This window comes from Bombus terrestris, chromosome 6 (genome assembly GCF_910591885.1).
Source record: "Bombus terrestris chromosome 6, iyBomTerr1.2, whole genome shotgun sequence".
Lineage (NCBI taxonomy): Eukaryota > Metazoa > Arthropoda > Insecta > Hymenoptera > Apidae > Bombus > Bombus terrestris.
In genome coordinates this window covers 11,878,411-11,901,313 of record NC_063274.1, presented here as the reverse complement: position 1 = coordinate 11,901,313, position 22,903 = coordinate 11,878,411, and the positions used below count along the sequence as shown (strand labels likewise).

General features: G+C 38.1%; 1 protein-coding gene across 2 annotated transcripts in view; it reads right to left on the bottom strand.

Moving 5' to 3' along the window:
• The window catches only part of LOC100644847, a 113,408-nt gene extending 109,084 nt beyond the window's left edge, over positions 1 to 4,324 (bottom strand). The window contains exon 1 of one of the 2 annotated variants that reach the window (XR_002307750.2): positions 196 to 4,324. The gene's annotated coding sequence lies outside the window, so the exon portion shown is untranslated. The remainder of the gene's footprint in view (positions 1 to 195) is intronic. The other variant, XM_003396036.4, reaches the window with a different exon arrangement.
• Positions 4,325 to 22,903: the final 18,579 nt, after the last annotated feature.

Below are 22,903 nucleotides of genomic sequence, written 5' to 3'. Positions count from 1 at the left end.
TTTCGTGCCATTTCTTAATAGGATTAAAGACCTAAAGCGTCTTTTAACTATGTGTAGACGTTATATAATTACATACTGAAATGTAAATTTTAACCTATTTTTCTCATTCAATTCAAAGCATTAAATGTCAAATAACATCGAAAGTCTCAAATATGTTTTGCAATTTTGAAAAGCGTAATAATGCTAGGTACTCACCAAACCGAATACTGCACGAAATTCTGCAGATACCATTCGTGGCAAATGTTGTCACTTCAAGCTTGATGTTATCCTTAACACAGACGCGATGATGTTTTTTCGATGAAAATCTTGGAAGTCAAAATTCTATTCTTCTTCTATGAATTCTTCACTGAACAATTTCACTGTCGTTCCACGATTTATTTATATTTCATTTTATCTTCACTTAATTGTTATCGTAACATAAAAATGTCGAGAAGTGTACAAATAATATAATAATTAGACACTTGAACATTTTGGCGCTGATATGTTTGGACACAATCGCTTTCGTAATGCTTAGGAATATTCAGGGTCAATTGGCGAGGACGTTGACAATCTTCGAAATGCGAAGCAATTGCACTTTCGACACGTGCCTGTTCACTTTCGAGATCTAGCTAAACGAACGATGCCTCAGTAGAATACTATATAACGGTACGCGATGTTTCCTATCTTCACTGACAGCTGTGCAACAGTGTCACAAAAGTTCCCCAGACAGTCGACAGAAAGATTACCTTACAATATTTAAAGATATTTCAGTTCGTTTCAATCTCCTCGATTCCGAATAAACATCGCTACACACGTTTCCGTTGCACCATGTCAATTTTAAATACAAAGTTCCCCGACAGAGCGTCGCTGTAGTCTACGTTTGAAGTTCTCGCTAACTTCACGATCTTCTGTTCGTCTCGAAAACATTCGATCGCGCGTTTTCACTTTCTTTCAGCATCTCTATTGTCTTCTTGAAACTACCATCGTATGGTAATTACCTTATGAAACGTCGATAAATATTTGACCAATTGTTTATCATCTACACGATATAAACATCGTTATCCATATGTAGAAAGATTAGTAATCCAAATCGGGAATTTCGTTGGCACTTTGGCGTGCGATCTTGCCAAATAACAACGATCACGAAACAGGCTTCCTCGAACAACGAAAACTGTTAGGAACACCGGTCACACGTGCGTGCACCTTGCTCGGCTGCCAGGACGATTCACGCGGCATAAAGACACAACACGTCACGTAGATGAGGAATGCATCTCGTGCCCCGCAGAGGCGTTAGCGTCGAAGCAGACTGAACGAATTTCACGAATAAACGACGCCCAAAGCGGTGTCTGAACAAATGGATGGGACGATCGTTTCTTTAACGTCAAAAGGGAAGAGAAAGGGCTCGGTGGGAAGAATGGAAGAGAGAAGAAGGAGAAACGCGTGGTGGAATAAGGCGTAGAAAGAATATGGAAAGCAAGAAAGGCGAAGGAATTGATGGATGTTGGATTATCCGTAAGAGTAAACGTGCAACCGTTGCTCGGTTCTCAATGGCCGTTGCTCCGTGGTGGCGCGAGACGCATAATTTGTGCGCATTACTGCCAAGATATATGACGTTCCAAGATGCTAACGACGAGGACTATACGTTACTTCCTTCCGATCCTTCCTATGCTCCTCGAAACCTGCCCCCCAGCGGTAATAGAATTCACCGGCAGAAGGTGGTGTGTTCGGATCTCTTGTAATTTTCTTTTCTCGAGATCGATCGCAATCTGATCTCTGGTCGGTAGGTTTCTTGTCCGCGTTATCTCGTCGCTGTTGAGCGTCGCTGATAATAACGATTATTTTATATGTCTAAGACGACGCGACGACTGGACGAGTCATTCGGACGGTGTGCGAGGGGATGAAGATTGCTCCAATGAGATTGCGTAGAATATTTGTCATCGATCGGCCGTTGTCATCGATCGATATTCGAATTTTCAGTTTATATTTTGATCCATCTTAAGAAGTTCCCTGAATCTTCTTGCAAAACCAGTTACGCTCTTTTTAATCCTTCTAATGAAGTGCTTGCTGGCTTTTAATAAATTGCAGAATTTACCAATTGGAATTTCCTGTTCTTCCACATAATTTTCTTCAACGTATATATTATATATATATCGCGTGTACAAATTTAGACAATTTCGATGTCACGACGTCACGCACACACGTTCGTAGCGAGATAGGATAATTCCCCGCTGTTACGCAACGGGTATAGATTCCCTGCAAAAGTGGCTCTAAATAATTATGTATCTCGATATCGACGCCGCACCATGCATTGGAAGAAGTTAATACTGGCGCCACTTGCTGAGATCTTTTAACTTTCTTTTACGAGAAATCACCACTAGTCTCGTTCAATGCATAATTGCAGTCGTTGCCTGTCTACGTAACCATTCCAAGAGTTTTTTTTATTCCGTGGTTCTCGCGACAAAATATATCACATTAACACGAAATGCATACGAAACGAATATTAATTTTGTTTCAAACATGGATAAGATTATTCGAGCTGACACGTGTCTTCGATAACGAAAAGAATCGTGAAGAAATATAATACTCGCGGATAATTCAATTTCTCATCAAGCATGAAAATAACTGAGGAATTACGTTTATCGAATCGATACAGATCGCGGTACACATACTTCGATAACGGGTTATCTCGTGTGATGTCGTTAGGCGATTCGTGTGATTTAACTCAAAGCGAACACTTTAACCTTGTTCAACGTCAAAGTTCTTCAATCGGAAATCTTCGAATATCGTTTATCTTCGACGAATACCTGTGCCACAAGATTCACTTGATCACTTTGAAACTCAACATTTCGCGTAACGTTTGTACTTTTATCGTCCACCTTCGTGTAATCCGATTTAACGACTATAAATTTCAACGAAATTACCGATTAAATTCGAACAATTACAATACGCGTTCTACGAATTTCTCAGAAAGTTTCTTCGATGTAAACGATTATCGAAAGAAAAACTCCATAAACTTGCGACACTGAACATTTTCTCAATGTTTTCACACGACGCGAACGTCCCACGTTCGGAGAAAAGGCGGCAAAGTGGGCAGCTCGTATCGATCACGATTCGATTTTCGAGAAAATTCGGTTCGTTCGATTTCTCGATCTATGGTTTGACTGGTCCGAGCGCGAGACGACAGAAACGCGGAGGATCGTCGAAAACGAATGAAGTGGCGCGATGGTATCGTCCCCGGTAAGCCGAGACCGGCGCTCGCGTGGAAATCAAGAGTAACACTGACTCGATCGTCGAGTTGTGGAGCGATAGGTGGACCGTACGTGCGAGTTGGTCCTCCCGCATGCGAAGCGTAGCAAGTTCGGGGTGCGTGTGCGATAGTTGCAAGGCGTACGCCGCTCGATATAAAATCGATAGGATAAACAATGGTGAGAGCGTCAACGGTGTTCTCGACAAATACGATATCTATAGCCTTCCTTTTAACCAAGTGACCGACCTCGTGATTAAGAGTACTTCGTGTTCGTTTAACAACACCGGCCAAGAATTTCAAATTTCTCCTGATTTCACCAACGTCGTCGCATTTGCGCTTACACTTTCTGGATGAAACGACGATATTATCGAAAGAATTCTCAATACTCCGGTCAAGAATGATGGTAAGTTTATTTTTTATACGCCACTTTCGCGGGAATCTGTTGCTACCAAGTAAGGTTATGTTTGTTCCGTTGAACAATTTCTTCGAGCAAGCATTAACGAGTAACTGCAACGACGTAGAGTTCGCGACGTTAGTTGTGTCTCTTCCTATCTTCTCGCGTATGTAAAATACGATCAGCTTCCTGATAGAAAGATCTCCTGATCGTCGATTAACGATCGAAACGCTGGAAGCGGTATCTCGTCCTCCGGTGTTGTTTCGGCGACGTGGTTCAATGAGCGTGCCTCTCAAAGTGTCTTCGGTCACGTTACCGGCGGTGTAATTTCGCGCAGGGTCGATGAGAAATATTGGCGTGGTGCTGGGAAGGTTGGAACGATGCATGGCCATACGGAACACCGTGAGGGCCGATGATCGCCGCAGACTGCTCTGACCGAGAGCAGCGAGGCTTCTCCGCAACGGCAAAACCGTGTATGCTGGTGCTGCTGTTGGCTGCTTCTCCACCACGGTACGAGTACCGTGCTGTCGTGGCTCCTCACCACCACGTAGAACCCTAAATCCTGCGTAACGCACGCCCCCACTCTCCCTCGGACGTTTCCCCACCAATAAGCTTCTGTCTAACATCCCCGTTGCCGAAGATCAACCGTCACGCAACCAATTCCCGTATTTTAGAAAAGTTGTGTATGCACACCGTCTCACTCGTGAACCGCGTTGCCTTTTAACGTTGCTATATAAATCCGAGGACTATTTTAAAACCATATAGTAACCTTGAGTTTAAAAATAACGATACATTTCACCGTTTGTTTATTTAAAAATTATCAGATCAGCGATGTTCAACAACTTTTGCACAGCATTAATATTAAATGTTCGTATATTCTGCACAGTCCACGTAATACTAATATATTTTTGTAACTAATAGTCTTTAGCTAATTAACAGCACTTTATCGATTTAATTATAGCATTAATTTACCACTTATTTTTTTGAATCCGAGGATGAACGTATTCGTTGAATCGTCGTGACTTTTCGACCGCAACATCGGTTGAACGTAATCGATATTTTATCGGAAACACTTCGTCGATCGAACGTGACATGTCTTTTGCACGGAACCAGAGTTCGACGGGTTCTGTTCGAGATGCACCTGGAATGATGCATAACGCAGGGTCCATGCATAAAACATCCCCACTTCTCGGTTTCAAGACGACGTCAGACCAATCTCCGTCCACGCGAACAGGCTTAAACTACTTATTTCTTCGCAAGCCGCTTACCTCAATCTTGGAACCGATCGCGGGGTTCGATGCACCAGGCGTGGAGATACTGGTCGCTCTACACAGGGCGCCGCACTAAAAATAGCAGGAAAAAATTTTTAACGCGGAGTCACGCGAATTACTGGATTCCTTTTAATTGCGCCAATATTAACCCCCTCGTTTTTCTGAATACGCATTATTTTCGTCTCACGAAATCGTTTAAAGCTTATCCTCTTGCTTCAAGGATTTTTCTTTAACCGGTTATATAGGATTATGTTTAAATGTTGCTTGGTTTGCATGAAGCACGGTAATTTAGTATTTCTTGAGTATTTAGTGAGATTGGAAAATTTGATATTCATTTTAATCCATTAACTATAATCTCTCGTAGATTCTTTGTTATAGTCGTAAGAGATAGGATAAATTTATCAAAGTGAACGAAATCTTTTGTGATTGATCACTTGTCAATTTAATAAGAATAGTCGTTTTAGAACACGTAAATATGTGTGCGTTTAAATAGGAAGGTATCTTATAAATGTGAATATATATTTAATTAATATAAGGTGAATTAAAAATGACTGATAATGTTGTTTGTTTCGATATATTTAGAAATGTATGTCCAATTAATTAAGAATACCTAAAATTTAATTATTTTTCTAAATATAAAAGATTAGAGATCAAAATAGTAAATTATTTATTTCTTAACTTGAACAGTTTTTATATCTGTTTTCATTGCAGCTTTAATAGAGCAACAAATAATTGCGCCTAAATTATATGTATTATACACATATGTGTTCCGTTTTGCTTAATTTTTCAATTAAGATACCAGAAACGTTACGTAAATTTGAAAGCAATAAACTTAATCAACTTTGTATATTGTACAAAATTAAAAGTAAATTTAGATTAGGAAAAACAAATTTTGTCACAAGATATGATTATCGTAGAATACTACTACTTATTGTTGTGTCATAATCTACAAGTGCGTTTTTCGCACCAAACAGTCCAACATTTTATATTCATGTAGAAATTGGTATGATGCACTATACTAAATAAAAGTCATCAATACGTTTGACGAGTTATGTACGTTTTGAAGACAACTAGTCTTTAAACAATTAGGATTTAAGAACGATGGGTGTCAATGTAAGGACTGAACAGCAAAGCGTAACAAAATGAACCATAAAATACGAGGAACCTTCGAGGATTTACCCTTCATGTACTGTGCAATTCATCTTGTCAAGCATTATGGTCTCCTTATCTCATCTTTCGAACTCGTTTATGATCCGTTTCGGTATCTCAGTTCCCGCCACTGCAACCACTTCAATTATCCTTGCTCTCGTTCCAAGAATGGATGCATCCACCCTAGAATTTACGCCACCTGCAAATTTCACTCTTTCGCAACTTCACGAAGGGAAACACGGCCTTAGAATCTGGTAGACTGGTAAGGCTTATCTCGAGAAAGATTTAAGAACGATATAAAGCGAGAAACGAGACACATTCAGCTGGTGCTTACAACAGGATTAAACTTCGATTAGAGTAGTTCCTTCCATCCGCACTGTCTTTTCAGATAAAGCTCTTAGGAAGCCCGTGTTGGCTGGATTTATAGCGCGAGATTATGATTTTTGTCAAATTTAACAACTGTCCGTAGTCACTAGATCATTCTTCTTACGTAACTACTTACATTGATACAGAGATTTTTCTTGGTAGAGCATTACTAATGCGAAAATTTATGATTCGGATACTTCACAGGTTTGCAATTCGTATCTCAACTCGTTAGTTACCTAATTTTTTAATATACCAAGATCTTATGCATACATTGAATAATAGAAAAGCATAAGCACAATTTATGTATGAGCTTATTCATTCGTACTTAAATCATAGAGCAGCAAATTCCTTTTATTAAAAAAAGTACTTGTCAAATTCAGTATCAGCGTTATCAAACCTTACAAAAAGTAAAGATTTTTATGATTTTGATCAGACTCCAAACTGAAAAGTGATTCTTTGACCCACTACCCCAAAACTACCTATATCAAAGAGAGTTCAGCAGTGAGACCCAGTACTACGACTTTAAAGTCTGAATCGAATCTATATAGAAGTTTAGAACAAGTCTTCCAGGTTTTAGGATAAGTTCAGAGTCAAAAACCTAGGATCTGAAGTCCTTTTTAAACGATAAGTAATGCTTGAAGTAATTATTCCATAATTATCTAGATCTAGATCTGAGCCTAAAAACTGTGATTTGCTTGTCCACTTTGAACAACCTAAGATCGGCAGATCTAGCTTCTAGATGTATCAACCTTTGTTAAAAGTCTCGAGTCTAGGCTTAGTTATTTCAGTTATTTAGATCATCGATTCTGGATTTCCAGGTTTAAATATCTAGATACCTGACCTTGATCTAGTTTTATAGATTTTCCATTCCAGATCTATTTGCAATTCATAAGGAAGGAGAAATCTTCGTGTATACATGATGCCATTATTCTAGTCTCGTTAAATTCGTTTTATTCTTGCAGCTACTTAACTCACATACTCAATGGTGTATTCGTATGTTGCATGTTAAATTGATTTACATTTAATCACCGAATTTTTCGATGAATAAATGTTTTTTGTAAGTTGTTTGTAAAGAAATAAAGCGTATACTGAGAAAATACAATTTCACAAAATGCTGTCACAACTAACGATTGAACGAGCTTATATAATCTTTTTTGGTTCCTTTTATATCAGTAATCACTATCGAAGTGAGCATTCTATAGGCTAATTTGCTGATTAGGCTTAGATCCTTTATATTTTATGATGATGGTTGATGAGGGGACCTTCTGTACCTCATTTGATGTCAGCTGGCTTAACTGAGGTCTTCTCAGTTTTTTAGAACTCTGCTATGGTGTAAAGATCTTGTTTGATGTGGTAACGGTTGCTTCTTTCTTGTATTGTCTCTGTGATGAATGGGAAACATATATAATTTGAGTATGAAAACTATGGATAGACGTTTCTCGAGTTTATTGAAAATTGATTATAAATTCTATACACGATCGTTGGCACGCTTCGCAATTCAATCGCTGTAAGTCGATAATAATTCGATGGTTCTGCACGCAACCGCGATATCAAACTTATATCTCGATCGTGCAGTCACTGTTAAGTATACCGAAGTTTCAACAGTACGTCGTTTTATAATATATTTCCTGCGATATATAATTATACCTGTGGTTATTTAGTATAATAATTCATGTCGATATTCCTTTAACGTACAAGCCGCTCGTCCTTTCTGGTTGGAGATTGATCTATGGAAATGCTGAAGAAGTTTTGTATATTAAGATATTGTATCTTTAGGCCTTCGAGACTTTTTTTAAAGGTATTATTTATAGCAACTATCTGATTAGATTTATAGTCGTATCGAATATAATTGTCTATTGATAACACAGTTTCCTATTGCAAATAATCAGAACTTTGCTTGAGAATGTTAGATAAAACAAATAATCTTAATTCATAAATGGAGATACTAGGAACTTAATCCTTTCATATTTCTCAATTTGAAAAATTCCTATCTATTGATTGAATAATCGAGTTAACAAAATATACATGAATTAAAAAATTTGAAATCTATAACTATTATTTAATCTCGCTGTAACTCTCGAATTTTTATATTTTTACCTTTCTTTCATGTTAGCAAACAAAAGAGATTTTTAATATTTTACAAGAATATTTAATTTTAAGTTAAAACAAAGTATCATACTTATCAACGATTTTCTCATATTTTGTTCAAGCTCGAGATATTTTTTAACGTTGGAAAAATACATTTGCATAAGCAATCATGCAAAAGAACATGGTAAAGTTAATTCTCTAGTAACTGCGATCGTTTAAATTTTAAATGAGATTTTAAGTTTTAGATACACATGTATACTAAATCGCCTATAATAAGAGACTACTGTATTACAGATCACTTAACATACTTAAATGCGTGTCTTCAATGTCTGTTCATCCTAAAGGCAAAAAGTAATTCAAGTTCTACTTTAGTAGCTACATAAACGCTTTTAACGTACCACGAAATGATCTATCATGCGACTTTATTAATTATTACCGATCGCATCTAAGAAACATAGGTACGCGATCGCGGTGTAGATTAACGTGTCCGAATCGTTGGAAAACACGATGTGCATTACGCCTGCTTTTCCCCTCGGAGCAGCAAATTAAAATCGGAGATGATTGTCTCGAATAGAAGGTTTCATTTACATCGCAAATATCGATCGCTCGCAGCCAGAAAGAAATGTATGCAAATATCATAATCGTACTATGCGATTTCATCGGCAGATAAAAAACCGGTGCGGCACGGCGCCTCGATAGCTCAGGTAGAAGGATTTCTATTTCAAGTCTAATGTATACGTACTTTGAGGAATATTTTAACTTTGATTTTTTAACCTAGCAAATTTTAGACGTGGATTAATTTTCATTTGCATATTTACACATTCTAAGTACTTGATCGTTAAACGATGGTATCATTCACGTAAGAATAAATAATTATTTGGATTAAATGAGAAACGTAAAATGAGAAAGCAGTATATGCATTGAGAGTTCTTCTTTCTTTATCCGAAGTTATTATCACCGTCACTGTACTTTCTTTTTCCTACGCCTACTTTTGCCAACATTTTATTACTAAATTTCTTGCACATTTCTATTTAACTTCTGATATTTATTATAATTTAAAAACAAACATACAGTCCCACGAAGAAACAAGAATTTCAATCTGAAAATACCGCCGAACATTTCTTTTACAAGAAACTATCCAAAATTTTGTTCGCAAGAAACAATCAAATAATTACATAACAAAATCAGAAAAGTCAATACAAACTTCATGATATACAAAGTATTCAAGAAAATTTCCAAGAAATTAAAGTAATTACACCAATAGCATGTATCATTGTTTGGAACGATAGCGAGCCAGACTTGTACGATCTCAAAGAACAGGATACGTTTTCAGCTTATTGGGGAGTAGCCCCGAGTCACGACGATTTCCTCGGTTCTCGATGGACGATGATGATGAGAGACGGGGCTAATTCGCGAAACGGTGTCGGAGGCATCCTAGAGGCCCGACTCCAAGGAACGGTCACGCCCTCCTTGTTACCCACGGCTTCTCCCTTTTCCCTTTTTCGCGATAATATCTCGGCAAATATCGAGGCTGAGGATCCCTTTAACATCGGCCAGGCTGCCGCCTGCACGCGTAATACCCTAAAATTAAACAGACCACGGCGCCAGAGGCGAGGCGACCGTCACGTTGCCCTGAATCAGAGAACCGCAGAAATTGGTCAGGAATTGGTGAGCAATCGACCAGGAATCGATACTTTCTGCGCTCTTGCGGTACTGTTCAACATTGACATCTCGCGATGGAGCGCATCGATAAGCGTATCAACTCGTCTTGCATCGTTGCTCAAGCACGACGCCGTGTATCGACATGCGTCTACGATTTTGTCACTGCTCGAACACCGTTGGTCAACTGTAAATTATTTCATACGATGTTTAGGCATCCTTGGTCGAACTATCTCCGTGATATGTATTTTTTGAATCATACGTTTTTATAGTTCTGATAGTATTATTTATGAATGTTTAAAATAATCGATGGATAATATGTATTATGTTTCTTTGTCCACGTGAGGTTTGATGCTTTTAGACCTTTTAGAGGAATTTTCTCACTGTTGATTTTTAGCGTTTGTCTAGACTTTGATACATACGAATTTTTGTATATAATGTTGAGTTTAGTTGAATTGTTAAAAGGTTAGAGGATTGCGTATAATTCGTTGAATTTAACCTTTCGGATGGTTTTGAATATGTATTAGGAAACGAGTTTGTATTCTGTGCTAACAATGCGGATGCTTTTCATATTTATGAAGTCAGTTCATTTATCAAATTAACTGGGACGTTGCAATCGTGCGATCAATAATCTGTTATTTAACAAAGAAATTAATAATATGTAAGCATGCACTTCCTCTATTATGAGATAAAATCTTTCAGATGTAACCAGTCGTAGACATTTCCACTACACTTTTCTTGACTTCATTAATAATAACGTACTAAACATTTTTCTCCTTTCTCGTGTTAAATGTATTATTCTTAAAAATCTCTAAGATACACCAACATAGCTTTACTTAAAATTAATGATAAATAACTTTATTTAAAAGTCGTCGTAGAGAATATCAAATAAATTTTTTTCATAGGATTAGATTAGATTGTTACGGTCGTGAAACGGTGATTAAATAAATGAAAAAATGTTAGGTATACGAATAGAGAAAATTATTAAATAAAAATGACTTTACCAAAACCTACTTTCGGTAAAGTTTTATGAAAAATTAAAAGATAGTTTGGTAAAAAGGCGAATGAATACCTCGGATGTCCCGTTGTTCAACCACACTATACAACATCAGTCCTCTTCGTTCGTATTTTCCGTTGGTCTGTTCTTCTGCCATAAGCCAATGCGTAACTCGTTTCGCCTGTCGGATTCAATAGTGGAGCATCTAAAACATGTCGGATGAAAATAGATACGGCAATGTAGCCGAGACATTTTGCGCTCTCCTATCCGTCTGTGACGACGAATTCCGTTTTGCCGTTCCGAGTGAAGTACCGTTCGCTATGAGACGTGAATTCCTCGTATATTACGAAATTTTCCAACGTCGAGCTTTATCTTTCTCTCACGTGGTGTTCGACGGGTGAGGCTGAAATTTTTGTCATCGTCGATATACACACACGGCGGGAAATGGTGAAACTGATTACCACAGTTATACTGCCGCGTAAATATTCACCGTGTATATTTAAATATTCATAAATCGGGCTTTTTATCCACGTATAATGAGATTTCTATGAAGTGAACGTTAGTAGAAGCTTAAATTAACGTCGTAAAATCACGAAATTGATTTCCTTCTAATTCATGGAAAAGCAAGATCTCCGCGACGTCGAATGGAGATAAGAACTATATTCCTAATTACTTATCGTGTAACTGTCTTTTGAAAGCTATAACGAGAACGTTTTTCTTAACTGACAAATTTCATTATTTTACGATAATACTTGGCAAAATTCTTTCATTTAGCATATTAGCGGAAGCATATTACGAAAGCGATTCTAGTCTGTTTGATATAAGTTACCAACATTATCACTGAATCGCATATAACTTACGAACACAGATTTTTCAAAACAGGTAGAAATTTATTTCGATCGAATACTGTTCAATTATCGGTTACGTATGTAAGCAGAGAGGATAGTGAAACGGGTCGAGCGTAATTATTAATCAGTCTGATATATGCTGATTACGAAGACGAGAGATTCGCGTTAATCTTTGGATTGCACTGTTTCATACGTGATGTCAACGACGTAGAAAATCTTCATAGTTCATGAACGCCTACTTAATAGCACGTTAGCCGGATAGATTATTAACTTAACCACGTCCACTAATGCAGATCTTTTTCTGAGAATGTCGAAGTATCGGCAACTATAATGACTGAAAATTTACACCTAAACCTCTTTTAGATAGGATCTTCGCCGACGCACTTTCGTCGCCTCCATATCTGATGCACGTCACCTGCTTCTCTCCTTCTTCTGGCACTATATAGCTTTATTCCGGCTAGCTCCTGAGTAACGTGACTCTCGGCTGACGACCACGCTATCCTTACTTCCATAGAACATGTATATCGGTACATTTGATCATTTAAATCGATTCATTATGTCTTGTATTTATACATCAGAAGGTTTCATTATACGTTCAGTTGGTATTTTGTGTGGGAAGATGAGAATGAGTCGTTCCGACACGTAACTCAATAATGTTATAATTAAAGATATGTAACAAAAGAAAATCAAATAAATTGTAATAAAAGTGTCGATCTTTTTAAACAAATGCATGACGCAAGTTTTCTGGAAATTAGTAGAAACCGAGCTTCCTCGTCTCAATGAATGAACGGTTTTCAATTTCGAATTTAATACATGATCCTTACTTTTCGTATGCTTTTATTTAAGAAAAGGTTGCGTATTCAATGGTGAGGACAATTTGAGCAATAGGAAAGCAGAATGTCTGAAGAAAAGTAGAGAAAGGAAAGGAAAGGGAAAAGCAGTCTTTAATCAATTTGCTATGGATATTAAATAGTAATAAAATATTTATTTTGACAGAGACGTCTTGATAATAATTAAATCTCTGTTTGATCGTCTCTGTGTCTATGTCCAACTGCTACTTTCTCTTTGAGAAAATTTGTTTTATCGCACGCATCAATTCGTCACCGATTTTATTTGACTGCGTGGATCTACGTAACTATTTTCGAAGGTTCGTTACTTGTCGTTTGGATCTTTCTCCTCGAACGAACCACCAGTTTCGTACTTGGACCTGACCACCGGCGTTGTACAGGGTAATTCTGGAAACTGGGACAGACTGGATAGCTTTCTAAGTGAGCGATAGTCAAGGAAATTCGTAGAGGGAAAGATTCAGCGTCACGTGTACTATTGGAAGAATCAATCTTTTCGTGGAAAAATTCAAATTTATTATTAAAAGAAATATATATATATGAGAAAAAATGTTGTGATTAGCCTAAAATACTTGTGTAATTTATAGAGAAAGACGATTTTCATATATTGTGACCATGAAAATTTTATTCATTTCAGAATGATTCACAGGCATGCTTTCTGTAAATAATTGCTCACTTTTTAAAAAGAAGGCTTCAGATTCTTATCATTTATTCGCATAAATAACATACGAAACTTAATAGTGGAATTATTTGGAAATCACAAAACTCGAAAAATTTAGAAACTACAAACTCTTTAAAAAAGCTCCAAACTTATTCCTCTTTTTCTTTTTTTTCTCAAACCGAAACCTGTTAATGGATGCGTAAAGAATTAGATCCAGTACACAAGAACCCCCATGAAATACAACTATTGGATGCGCTATAAAACAAGAACCGGTGTCTCTTGATGTTGAGTTGACGCATCCTGCGTGAGGTCTTCGAAAGATGTGCATGATACGCGTTACATGGGATATAATGACTTACCGGAACAAACCATCGACGATAAATCAGAATCATTAGGGAATTGGCCGCGCCTTTCACTATTCCTAGTCATTTCATGCACCCGTCGTAAGATTTACGCCGCCCATAAAAATCTGTATCGTACCCATGGACGTCTGTTCTGGCCCCTGTTCGGCCCAAACCATAGAGGCTGTTCCTTTTAAACGCGTAATGTGAATTACGAAGGCCAATCGAAAGGAAATGTCTTCTTCCTCGACTCCCTTTCGGTAGACTCTCTCACAAGACTGTTCCTCACCTACGCCTTATAGTCCTGAGACCTCCTAATGAATGGTTTCTGAAGAGAATCGACATTTAGTGTTCATTCGTGCTTTCCTTCAACGTTAAAGAGTGCTTTAAGGTCGCGTAAAAAAGTGAGTAATTTCATTGTGCGAGATAATTGCGTTGTCATTGAGATGGACGTTTAGGTGCTGAACAAGATTACACGAAGAACTCTCTGCTATACACCATGATGGATCAAAGGAAAGCCAAGGCTGATCGAAGAAATATTATATATAGAATTTTTTAAACCAAGAAATATAACTTTCGTAACATATTTATTACGGGAAGTATACAATTTACATTTTTTGTACTTTGATATTCAACGTAGCAATAATAAGATATGATTCGTTCATGTAAATATCCGAACATTTAGCATAGAGAACTGTCATGAATATACCATGTATATTATATGAAACTTTTTCCAATTACATCCAAACTATAGTAAAACACTACTGTCGTGATCATATTGGTCGAATTTGGAAACAATCGAAAATTGTATATACACATGTACAAGTTAGGAGACGTATTGCCAGCATATAGCGAATATTAAAATTAGTATACGCTATGAATAGCGATCTTAAACCACCGCACCAAATATTACATATATTTTCCAGCGGATTTCAAACTTTATCAAAGTAATCGCGATGGTTGCGTCTTGCTATAGCCAATGAAGTTTCGAAATGTTCTGCGTAATACACGTAATAGGTTCATAAAAAGTCTTTACAAGTATTGAAATACTTTCGTGAGCCACCGTATCTCTGAAAAACAGCGAAACAGATACTTTGGCACGATAAAGTGGACAAGATTGAAAGCGTTCATCGTGGTTTCCTGTGAAATTTCCACGGAATCGTGTATCTCAGAAAGAAGAGGAGATTCATGCATATCATTTGAGCGGCGCTCGTGCCAATAAAAAGCGTGTAAAAAGATCTAAGTCGATGTGGCAAGAATGTTCACATACTGGAAACGCGTTACGCATAATTCCTTCGGTGTACGGGCGTCCGGAGTTCGTGTTGAATGAAAATCGAGAAACCGGGGCCCTCGCTCCACGTTTTCTTTCTATGTATATTCGCTGAAGATGAACGCCGCATCCGGATACTGGCAAGATAACGAGAAAACTTTACGGCGCCGAGATACCGACAGTTTATGTCCCGCGAGCAATTTTTTAGTTTTTGTCTTTTATTGCGGAACGTACGCGCACGGACTAGCCTCGCGGAAATGAATGGAGTCGCGTATCCGTTGCGTCTTGCGGCCTTACAAATAAATAGCCAAGAAACCAAGACCATTCGTCGTGTAATATCCTACCATTTTCTACGAAACATCTTCCCATATCGGTCAAGGAAAGTTGCTTTGCGAAGCAATCGCTTTATTGGAGTGATAAACATAATCCTCTGTTGTGTATATTTTAGGCTTAGAATGGGTAAATTTGTTTCAAATTTAAGTTTACCAGGTTTTTAGAGCTTCGCGCAAACGAACTTAGAGAAATGGAAACGAGACGAAGGTTGGTGAAAATAGAGGTCTTTTCAGTCGCTTAATCTCTTAACCGAGGAAGGAGGCGTGTATATTCGATTACCGATCTCTTGAACACCATAGTTTCTTTATTCAGAGATTCTTTGTCTTCCCACGTATCGTTTCATTTCTGTTAAAAATAAATTGCCTATATTTACACGTGTAAGGACTCAAATTGACTCAAGTTGGGTTTACGACTACAAAAATCTCCAATTACGAGACGATCCGGTTAACAGATTAATATTCCAGATGCTGTAGATAAGGAAAAATATTCTGACGTGAATCAAGCATAATATTGCGATAGTAATTGCAGCATTAGGCACATCCAGCGACATACTCCGTCCACCTGAATTCCACTTACTCGAACGAAACTTTAATCAGCGCTCGATCTTGCAACTTGCATTCATTTAATTGAGCTTCTATTGCATAAACGAAGGATCGTAAGTAGAAAAGAAAATCGTTAGATTTCTATTACATAAATTATTAGTTCTCCAAATTTATATAAATGGAACTTCACTGTTCACCTTCGTATACTATTATATTTTACCTACCAGAATAGGATTCCAAGACAGACAACAAGTGATTATCTCGGATATCCGTGGACCGTACCAAATCCATTTAGCCAATCCTGCGGCATTAACAGACTCACCGAGAAGCCGGTACCACACAGCTCGACAACAGAAGCATCGGTGGTGTGTTCGAAACCGGCCCTAGCCCGTACAGGGCTCAAAATTTTTCTCACGATACCAACGACTCGGAGATCGGTCGGCTCGGTAGTTTCCACCGTATTTACTTTCGAGGCACGGGCATAAATTAGTAGTACGTGCCACGCGTGTAACGAATACCCCCGTCCCTTGATTGGAGAGATTAGAAGGATTATAAGAGGTCCGCGGCTACAACCGCGGTCTCGTCGCTCGATTTTCTCAGTCGTTCGATCGCGTTCTGTAATATCCGTGAACGGGCGATAGACGCCGGATCCAGAGCTAAACGAGCGGTGGCCGTGCGTCTTAGCCAGTTGACAGCCACTCGAAAAGTCGGTTTTCTTTTTCCACCGGTCCCGGTATCGTACGATGAGAATCTTAATGTTAATACCACTTCGTGCACCGAGATATGTGAGTGTCCACGCCGTGACTGCAGATCCGCCGATAAATAACGCTTTTTAATGCCTTATTCGTGCCACGCACAGGCTATCGTATTCACGTGTCTCGCCGATCTACCAGCTATCTACGATGCCACGTAGATGTAACTGGCGAGGATTGTCACCTGTCCGACCATTCGTCGTTCGAGACATTCAGCGTTGATGCCTTTTCTTTTCTCTCTCCCGTTCGACATTGTCATTCTATAGTTCACCTGGGAGATCGTGTAGTTCCGTTGAGTGATCGGTTTGATTGCAGCGATCGTGGCGATCCCGCGTTAATTAAACGCTGGGCACTGATTGACGTACGCGTGCGCACAGTCAATTGGGATCGGGCTAATGCGTTCCTTATTGGATTAACATAATACTAACGCGATACTAATAGACGTCAGTTTAGAAAGGTCTTTAATTTAGAAAGCGTTATACCCTAAATACGTTGATTGCGTAAAAAAAGGTTCACAAAAAATTTAGCAGTTTACTTATCGCGTTATAGCGAGGGACCACGGAAAAATGGATTAGTTTGATAAAGTATACAGAGACAGATTCGTTTATAATTATTATATATTTTTATAGTCTTTCGTATATAACAAAATATTTATACAAAATATTCATAGAAAATTACCGGGTTAACTGCACCAAAATTAATATCAAAATTAAAGGATGAACAGGTGCGTATAATACGCAGTAACCAAGAGATAAGAGAACATAATTTACAATATTAGTTACAATATTAATTAATAATAGTTACATAATTCACAAATCCGTTCATCGAACATTGTCCCTCCTTCTCGCATTATCAGCAAGAGACTGTCATCACGATAGTTCCCATTTCGTTCGTGCGAAACCGCGAACAAACCGCAAATACCATTACACGTTCGCGGTCACAAAAATAAAAGCATTGGTCTAGAAGTGTCTTCCTGGTTCATGGTGAACGGAAGCGGCTGGCGTATCTTAGTTGGGGATGAGTCAAGCCACATCTCTCTCAAGACTGCTCAGACTAATTGAGAAATGGAGCAAATCGGATCCACCGGATGAATAATTGTTTACACGAGTTCAGGGCGGCCGTTTAGCGTGTCGGCTGTGTTCTGCGCAATGTATCCATCGCGCCTACTCATCCGTATCCCCTAGGATGAGAGATCGGTTCGTGTTTCGTGCATCGAGATGCCTGATAGCCTTCTTCGACCACGCCACGGAATCATTTCCTGCGAATCGTTCCGGCGATGACTCGAATGAGAAGAATGCTGATCGTCGATTGAACTTTTGCCCGGCTTTCTTCGCTCCATTTTCATTCTTTTTTTATTACGTCGATGAAGTAGAGTATGTTATAATTTATCGGCGAGGGAAGTTTGTATTGATACTTTATCGGCAACAGATATTTTACTAGAGATTTCGTCGAAAAAATCGAAAATTGCTTTGTGGATACAGTCACGCCTTGTAGTAATTTAAGTAAAGCAACAGATACCAACTGAAAATCGGTCAAAATTAAAAATTACCTTCTTAGACGTTTTATAAATTCATAAACAACCAAGTGTTCGTAGTAATAAATTCTGTGCTTTTGAATATGAAACCTGCATTTTTCATTTTCTTCCAATAAATAAAATTTAAATACGGCAGCGGACTTTAGAAGAATTTACGACTGGAAGCTTTGAGAGCAACGGTATTGTTATCGGTCAGTCATCGAATTCTCGATATATGCTAATGCCATTGAACTCTTTTTCTCAAACCTGTAATACGGCAATATTATCGAACCATTGAGATATACCGAAGAACATAAAATATCAAGTGTAACTTACTACAAGCGTATCTCGTATTGCATGCTATTATCACTCATGTCTTTAACAAGTAGTTCATACATGAATTATTATAATTTATACATGCATACGTAACCTCTACGCGCTACTGTAATCTCATTCCAGACGTATTAAATCGCTGAACCAAGTACGTATCACGTTAATAACTTGCGCGCAATACCTATTATCTATTCCTCGAATCTCGTCTGGAGTCCAGCAACAACAGCGAATTAACTCGGTTAATTGTTACAACCAACCCCTATTGTCCCACGCTTAACCGATCTAGATAATCGATCCGGAACCTTGTTGCTCTATCTGCAATAATCGATCGGCGAACAGATTGCACAGTTCGTCTCCTCGTGTCGTACACGAAATCTATTAACCAGGCAGCACGCGAATCCAGTGATTCTTAATAACGAGCGTATTAGCATAATGCTATTAAACGTTGATCGTATCTCGGTGATATCGTCAAACGAGACGCGTTTTAATACCATTGCAACCGGTCACGGCGAATAGTCGACGTGTATTAGCAGCAGATTTGCGAGCAACAAAAGGACATATATTAACACTCCTGGGGTACTAAATCGTATCTCGTGGCGGAAGATATACGATAAAGTAGGTACTCGGCGCAGGGCGTGTAGGTATAATTCACCGTTTCTATTTGTTTCGATAATTAATGGCACAACACGAGGTCGGCAACGCTGTATAGAATCGTAAAAAGAATTCCTTCTGACCAGGGTAGGCTGAAAGACCCGTGGCGCTTTGACAGAGTGGATTTTCACGGGTTATTCGTTCCTCTATAGTACAAAGGTGCGAAGATGAGCCGTGGGATCGGCTACTGATTTCGAACAGCCACAGGGCTACCGAATCGAAGCTGCTTTCACACACAGCGGATCATGAAAATATTTAAACACCATAGAGAATTTTTATGAATATATTGTACATATATGAAACTTGTTGAAATTACGTTCACGAATATCGTGATTATACTGATCGGATTTGAAAGCAATCTGAAAATGTATTATATAGAAGTTACAGTATATTTATCGGAAACATGTATCGAGTAAAAAGTTAATACGTAGCATGAACAGGTATCTTAAGCGTATAATAAGGATCGAAACGAATGTTGAAGCTTATAACGGATAATTGAGTGCTTAAATACTTCTGTGATCTCTGTAAAATATATATTTACGTTAATTATTTTGTATCTTCTATGTACATTATCTGATTTGTTTCAGACTTCGCCAATGTAATCATCGTAGTCGAGTCTCGTTACTCATTATGATAACCTCATTAATGCTAATGAAGAACAAGTTTGAATACTTTCGTGAGCTACTAAGTTTACACACCTTTACGCTTGTCGCCATAAAATGTCTTCTGTTTTTTTCTTTTCCAGCTTTTCCTTCTTTTCCTCATCCAGTATTGAGTTAACGCTCTAAAGCGCCATTCTAGTCGTGAAAGTGCATCGATAAAAGTTTTTGTTGTCGAACCGTTTACTATAGTTGGTGGATACAAATGAGAGTCTCGCATATTTTCTTTTGCATGTAAAAACATGACAAGAGGAAAGAAGCGAAATGGAGAAATAAAGGTTCGTGATCCTCTTTCATATTTATGTTTTGTGATGCTCCTCCAGATTCGTGTTTTGTCTACCTTTATCTTTGTTTTCTGTTCGAGCCCAGTTGAAAGAAACAAAAGTTTATTTATTACTGAGATTTCCTTTTTACTCCTGCAGCAGATTTAATTTTATATCTTAGTTGAATTCCATATATCATATCGTATCTTTAAATTAGATCTGTTTTTACGTACGAGTTCTTATTTGCGAATTGTAAATGCCATTCTACAAATATGTTTATTATTAATACGATTGTGATTCTGTGTAACGAGTTTTCGAATTTTTGCAATCTTAGAAAGCAACTACAAGCTTTTGACAAAGTATTCACGTATAAAAAAATTCAATAACAGGCAAGCGTTTTATTCACAAAGGAAGGTGCATCGTCTGCAAATTTAATTACGTTTTATAACATACAGTGTCTTTCATGGTTTATCAAGATCCACGAAACCATACGGACAAAAAGTCTCCGGATCGACAAAAAATCGGTTCAGAGCCGTTCGATTCTTTCGCAAGAATAAGACTCAAAAAACCCTCGAACCGCTACGCTTTGTCTTCGCGAATCAGCACTTTCGATCTGTTCCAGTTCCGAATTAAGCACGCTTTCTTTTCGTGATTCCCTGGATCGCCACGTGGTCCTGCAGCCGAAAACGACACGAGGACAGTCGTAACGTGTAAGTACAAATGCACCGGTTGGAAACATAAGCGTGAAATCTGTCACGTAAGAACGCTAGCTCGTTGAGATCGACGTGAGGAAAAACGAGGTCTGCGTACACCATCTCTTAGCTTGAACGTGATTGAGAGCCTCTTCTACTGACAACTGTCGTTGTCGAGCATAAACTCGTCGTCAGACGTAATATTAGTAGCGTTAACAGTTACTTCACTACGTCTTGTTAGAGCTATACTCGATCGCGTCACGAATATTATTTTCTTTAGGCGAACCTCCAGTTTCTAATCTCAGGTAGGTTATAGTCTCATAAGCACGAATGATTATTAAAATATAAGATATTTGGAGAACCAGCGACATGGAACGAGGAAGATCTTAAGTACTGTAAAATGTTCAATGATAGTTTGTCACGATTTTTGTTCTATTTTGAATTTCTATATTTTGAATATACATTTTTATATTTCGCTTTTACCTTTCGCTGGCCTCACCTTTGTAAAATTAATTAACGTATTAATTTTTGTACAACGTATTTGCTGGACCAAAAAATGAATTTCTATCGATACTACTTAATAACTACTGACGTTACTTTCTAAGTTTTCGTAAGGCACTCGATATTTGTACGAGGAATTGTAGAACCTTTTCTCGAAAGTGCCTGTTACTCTTATCTCAGTTACATTTTGAAGAAAATTTTTCTTACAAAATATACATACTATAGCCTCGTTCAATGAAAAATTATAAAACGACCTATATATAATATAATACCATACAGCATGTAGAAAATTCGTGCAAAGACCACGCCCAAGCAAACCGATCGTACGTTAATGATTGCAATCCTTTCGCCGGATGTAAGCACCTGTATCATCCTCGTCTTCCAATGCGAATAAGCTTCATCAGGAAAGTCAGACGTCCGTAAGTCAGTGGACGAATATTTTTTTCACTACCGGAACAATGTTCCATGTTTAATGCATCGTGGCAAGCGTCGACGTATCTCACGTAGGTGAGACCATTTCGATCCTTGTTGGCAGTACACGAGCAGGCGAATCTATTCTATCGACACAATGTATGGTCGTTCGCTATGGATCATCCGTGCTCCGTACACCTACACGTTCCAAGAGATCCGATCGACCGGTGAATTTCATTTAATCCGTTTAAAGCGTTGCCAGCCGTGCGGTGTCGTATTAAGGAAATGCATCGGTCCGTTTCTGATGCCGAGTAACACACGATACACACCCGAGGACACAAATAAGGCTACTAAACCGTGCTACCAAGAACCGGCTAAAAAAGAGAAGCCTATACCTGGTTGCCCTATAGCTTAGGGTCGTTTTCACGCTGCCGTGAAACGATAGATAAGACTAGCGGCGCGTGATCCATGCAGTGATCTCTTAAATCGCTGTCCTTAACGGAAGTCGAAAGATTGATCGTTGTTTGCGTGAGATAGAGAAAGATTTTTGGCATGATAAAGAAGCTGAAGGATGGTGAAGAGATAATTTTACGTGACAGTTGAGGCAAATAATGGCAGTTGGTTGGATTATAGATATTTGTACGCTTCGTAAGTATTGGGATACCTACTAGCTTCATACGAGACGTGACAAATTATCTGAAGTATGAAAAAAGCGATTAATCGATTAGAATCTTGTATTGATGTAAGCTTGCCGTCTAATATACGTACAATGGAAAAATTTGTTAAAAATTTTTGGGAAGATTGCAGTAATGAGGTTAAGTGTCCTAATACTTTCTTGCATTGATTTTAACAATTGTTATATTGTATAGCAGACTTTAAATTTATAGAAATTTATGGAAAAAGCAAAAGGGCAATACAGACATAAAATGAGAACAAGATAATAATACCGTTATTCGTATTTTTATTAAATAAGACAGTACAATTTTGGGAAGAAAAAATAAAATATTCCAGTTTCTCGATTCTTTTTTGTTTTTTTGATTCCTGAAATATTCTATTATCCCATCAATATAGAACGTGCTGTGACAATCGATAATTTAAACAAAATACGATCAACGTTCCATTACTTTCTAATAACGAC